The sequence below is a fragment of the Macrotis lagotis genome, chromosome X (assembly GCF_037893015.1).
Source record: "Macrotis lagotis isolate mMagLag1 chromosome X, bilby.v1.9.chrom.fasta, whole genome shotgun sequence".
NCBI classification, from domain to species: Eukaryota; Metazoa; Chordata; class Mammalia; order Peramelemorphia; family Peramelidae; genus Macrotis; species Macrotis lagotis.
In genome coordinates, this window is record NC_133666.1 from 355616426 (window position 1) to 355622425 (window position 6000).

Below are 6000 nucleotides of genomic sequence, written 5' to 3' on the forward strand. Positions count from 1 at the left end.
CAAATGGGGTTAAGTGGCTTGCCCAAGGCCACACAGCTAGGTAATTATTAAGTGTCTGAGGTCGGATTTGAACCCAGGTACTCTTGACTCCAAGGCTGGTACTTTATCCACTACGCCATCTAGCCGCCCCCAGATATATAACTTTCAAAATGCTTCCTTCTAAACTGCTTTTTTGTCTACTTATGTGCATTTTTAAGATGTTACAATGGCCTCCCCTTTTTTGCATCATTTTTGACACTCTTACCCTTTAATCTTCATTCCCAATTAAAAACCAAAAGAAATAAAGAAAAATAAAAAAATCATGAAAAATAAGCCTGGTCAAGCAAGAGTAAATGCAACAATGGCCAAATCTAAAAAGATACACTTCTTTCTGCACATTTTGTTCATTCCCCTCTGTCAGGAAGAAGACAATATCATGTCTCCACTGGAGATATGGTTAATCATTACACTGATCAGAGTTAAGTTTTCTTCCTTTCTTTTCAATGTTACCATTCTCATAAATTGTTCTCCTGATTCTTCTCATTTCACTCTGAGTCAATTCATACTACCAAGGATTCTCTGAACTCATCTCTTTTTGTATTTCATGACATTTATATACCACAATTTGTTCAGCCATGGACTCCAGTATCTAAGAGACAATCTAAAGAACCTTCCAGTTATTTTCTCTCTTTTTTCTTTCCCCTTCCCCTTCAGTATCAGGAAATTTGTTTTACAACTATTCCTTCACCAATTTTTCTTCACCCTGCTTCCAATTCCCACTTTTTTTCCCCTTGGGTGTAATGTGTTCTGCACTAAATTGTGTATAGAGGTCAACTCTCCTCTACTGATGCCCATTCATCCCACCCAGCTTACATTTATGCATACTCTTCTCAAGCATCCCAATTATAAGAAAAAAAAGCAAGTTTCAAAAACCCCCTCCCCTTCCTTTTAATCTTCCCTTCTCTTTCCCTTCTTAAAATCCTCAGAATAGAGCCAATCCATCCCAGGATCTCTGTTTTTCTTATTTAACTCCCTCAATAACCTTTAAAGATATTAAAGGTCTGATGTTTCTTCTCCTATTAAAATGTTAGCACTATGTCATCATACAACTATTTCCACTTGTCAAATAAATTAAATTTTCTCAAATTTAATACTCAGTTCTGGTCTTTTCATTAGAAATGCTTACAAGTTCTCTTTTTCATTAAAGGTCCTTTTTCTTCTCTATATTATTATACTCTTCAGGGTAAGTTATTCTTAATTGTAAGCCTATATATATTTTATATTTTGCAATGTCAAATTCCAAGATTTCTTCTGTATTTGCTTTTGTAGAAGCTGCCAGATCTTATGTTTTTCAGATTGTAGTTCCTTGGTGCTTGAACTTACTTTTCTGTATACTTGCAGTATTTTTTTTTCCTTTTACCAAAGGGGTTCTGAATTTGACTCTGACACTCCTCGAACTTTTCAAGAATATTATTAGCATATTCTATCTTCACTTGGTTTTCTGATTCTAATAGATTTAGACAGTTTTCATTGTGATTTCTTGAAATATAGGTCTGCTTTTTTATTTCAAGGATCATGAAATTCAATGTTTGTTAAATCATCATTCTTTGACCTATTTTGCAAGTTGTTTTTCTTATTAGTTATTTTACATTTGCTTGATTTTTTAAGTCTTTTAATTTTGTTCTGATGTTTCTTGCTATCTCAGGAGGTCATGATTTCTATTTGGTATAGTCCAGTTTCCAGGAAGTCTATTTTCTAGGTAAAATTTACTTCTAAGTTATTTATTTTCCTTATAATTCTTCCCTCCAGAGCTTTTAGTTCATTTTTTATCTTAATTCACTTCTTCTAGATGTGCATATATAATCCTTGTAGAAAAGCGATTTTTTACTTCCAGTTTCTTACAGTTGTTATATAGTTATTCTCTCCTTCCCATTTGGGAGATCACTACACTTACGATACTGGTTGCTATTTTCTTTGATTGACTCATCTCTTCTTTCTTCCTTCCTAAAATGGGACTTTGTGACAGAACCAGGCTCTAGGTGGGTGGTTGGTGCTGCTTGGTCTCTCTCTCTCTGGCTCTCCTGTGTTCTTATGTTGACCTCTACCTCCCAAACTTAGATTTTACTGATGCTCAGAGCACTGGATTTTCAGGGCCTTCTCTGGCATCTCAGAAGGAAGGTTTAGTAATTTGAGAGATCCTTAACCTCAGGTGTCAAGTTCTAGGCACTGTGGCATCATGTTGGTTACTTTTTACTCCCTATTACTGCTTCTAAGGTCCCCTCCTAGCGTTTTCTTATATCTGGTACTTCTAGAGGATCCCTCTGAGCTTGATGCCTCTGAACACAAAGCCTTGTAAGCTACATGTCTTTCATCTATAGTCACAATGAGAGGTTGCCTTACCCTGATCCTAGTTTTACTACAGAGAAAATGGATTCTTATTGCCTATGAGTTTCTGGCTGCATTTTTTGTGTGATTCTAAGGTGGGAAAAATGACTACTTTATCACTGGATTTCATAAGAGTATTTGTTCTGATGTGAACTACATAGCTTTGCTGGAGAAGTTATGTGGGAATTCAGTGATCAGCCTTGTTTCAGACAGCCAATGTAGCAAGATAAAACTCTTCTCTTAATCATTCAATCAATCAGTCAACAAGCTTTTACTAAAAGTACATACTATGCAACTGGAGCAGGTATTTATAAAAAGAGTCCTTCTGAATGCTAGGCCAAGCTCTGCCAATAGCTTTCAGGATGATCTCATAAAAATCAATTTCTCTCATCTGCTTTCAGTTTTTTCATCTAAACAATGAGGAAGATGAACTAAATGGTCTCTAAAGTCCCTTGAAGCTCTAGATTATATCATTCTATATAAGATCTAAGAGAATTAATGTACCCATCTAAGTAGTTTTTTCTAGAGATTAGCATTTTTTATTCTCTAAATCACTATTGATTAGAGGGAATGCAAATTAAAACAACTCTGAGATACCACCTCATACCTATCAGATTGGTTTATGAGACACAAAAGGAAAATGATCAATGTTGGAGAGGATGTGGGGAAACAGGGAAACCAATGCATTGCTGGTGGAGTTGTGAACTGATCCAACCATTCTGGAGAGCAATTTGGAATTATGCACAAAAGGCTATAAAATTGTGCATACTCTTTGATTTAGCAATACCACTACTGAATCTGCATCCCAAAAAGATTATAAAAAAGACCTATGTACAAAATTATGTATAGCAGCTCTTTTTGTTTTGGCAAAGAGTTTGAAATTGAAGGAATGCCCTTAAGTCATGGAATGACTGAACAAGCTATGTTATATGAATGCTATTGAGTACTATTGTTCTCTAAGAAATGATGAGCAGGTGGACTTCAGAAAAACATGGAAAGATTTGCATGAACTGATGCTGGGGGAAGTGAGCAGAACTAGGAGGATGTTTTACATGGTAAGAGTAACAATATGAGATGATCAGATATGACACAGGCAATGCTTCTCAGTAGTTCAGTGATCATGGACAATTTCTGAGAGAACTATTATAGAAAATGCCATCCACATCCAGAGGAAAAACTATGGAGTCTGAATGCAGAGAAAAATATACTATGTTCATTTTTTAAAATTTTCTTTTATGTTTTTTCTTTCTTTCTCATGTGTTTTTTTACTCCTTAGTTCTAGTTTATCTTTCACAGTTTGACTAGAACATGTTAAATGCAATTTTACATATTCAACCTAAATCAGATTATTTGCTGCCATGGAGAAAGAGAAGAGAAGGTGCTACAAAAATATGGAACTCAAAAACATGCAAAAGGATGAATGTTGAAAATTATCTTTGCATGTAATTAGAAAAAAATAAATAGTTTGGAAAAATAACACTTTAGGTTTTAGGCATGAAAGAAGGAAATAGGCATTTATTAAACATCCACTATGCACTGGGTACTGCTGAATGTTTTATAATGGAAGGGTCCTAACTTATTTAGAGCATGTACAAGCACATTTTTATCCTTTATACTTCATTTATCTTTTATTTCATTTACAAATGCATAGTGCATTTGTTAGAACTTTTCAGTTGACTGCTGACCTAGTACTGAATATACACCCAAAAAGTTCTAATGAATAAGCATTATCTCTTACTGCTATCTTTTTTGTGTGTCAATGTGTGTCTATATCTGTGTTCCTCTCTATCTCCCTCTCTCTGTCTCTGTCTTCTCTGTATCTATGAATCTCTCTTTTATTTGTCTACATCTCTCATTGTGTGTGTGTGTGTGTGTGTGTGTGTGTGTGTGTGTGTGTGTGTGTGTATTGTTTATCATCTTGATGACTCTGGAGTGATTAGAAACTACGGTGGGCTTCCTAGTTGGAGAGTGATTTCAAGGACTTCTCTCACTGGATCTCCAAGAATAAACATTGCTATTATTTGTTGAAGGGAAGGAAGGAAGGAAGGAAGGAAGGAAGGAAGGAAGGAAGGAAGGAAGGAAGGAAGGAAGGAAGGAAGGAAGGAAGGAAGGAAGGAAGAAAGGAAGAAAGGAAGAAAGGAAGAAAGGAAGAAAGGAAGAAAGGAAGAAAGGAAGAAAGGAAGAAAGGAAGAAAGAAAGAAAGAAAGAAAGAAAGAAAGAAAGAAAGAAAGAAAGAAAGAAAGAAAGAAAGAAAGAAAGAAAGAAAGGAATTGTGGGTGGATTTCAGAGAAACCAGAAAGATTTGTATGAACTGATGCTGAGTGAAGTGTGATGCTGTACACATTGTACACATTTACAGCAACATTATGAGATGATCAGTTATAATTGCTCTTCTCAGCAATGCAAGTGATCAAAGATAATTCTAAGACTTCTGTTGGAAAATGCCATCCACATCCAGAGAAAGAACTGTGGAGCTTGAATGCAGATGGAAACTTAATATTTTCACTTTAAATTTTTTTTTGTTTTTCTTTCCTGTGGGTTTCCCTTTTGTTCTGTTTTTTTCTTTTGAACATGAATAATATAGAGATATGTTTGACATGATCATACCTGGATAACCTATATTAGATCAATTGGGAAAGGGGGGAAAAAGGAAAGAGGAAGAAAATTTGGAACTTAAAATCTTGCTCACAAATGAAGAGATTAACATAATTACTCACATGTCAAATATTGATAATACATTTTGTAAATCTTATAGTTCTTTACATAGGACTGTATGCTGGTAAATGTTTAACTACTGGCTCTCCAGGAAAAACAAATGTGCTCACAGTTCACTTTTTTTTGTTTGTTTTTTATTTTTGCAAGGCAATGGGGTTAAGTGACTTGCCCAAGGTCACACAGCTTGGTAATTATTAAGTGTCTGAGGCTGGATTTTGAACTCAGGTTGTCCTGACTCCAGGGCTGGTGCTCTATCCACTGCACCACCCAGCTGCCCCACTGTCACTTTTAAATTTATTCTGAATTACTAACGTTCTCCATCACTTTCTTAAGTCTAGGTAATCAATAAAATAATACATCAGGTTCCAATTTGTAGCAGCTGCTGGTTTTCAAAATATAAATACTCCTACCAAAGTTTAATAACTGTCTCTCAGAAGCCAGTCTGAACTATCTATAGAATACTACTGAATATACAGTAATAGTTATTATTGTTATTACTTCTACTAGATAACAGTACAGATATGTACAGAAAATTAGAAATTGCATTTACCTGGTGACGATTGGTGAAGTGATAGCCAAATTTGTCTATTTATGTGCCAGAGGAGGTAAATGACCTACTTTGACTATAACCACAATCCTAATTAACCTATTAATACATACTCTCACTTCTATTTTGTGCTGTGATATTTGGGAAAACCCATTTTAGAGGACTCTTTCATCAATATCCAAATCAAATCAAACAATATAAACTAAGATAACAGGTCTTTTTCTTGTGTGATGATCTCAATGTATCTTTTCAAATTAATTTGAAATATATTCAAGTAAAAGGACTGTAGTGACCTTGCCTGAACTACCTTTGTATCCTAATTCCCCCTTCTGCAAGCATACCTAACAGTTATTTATACATAAGAGATATATAAG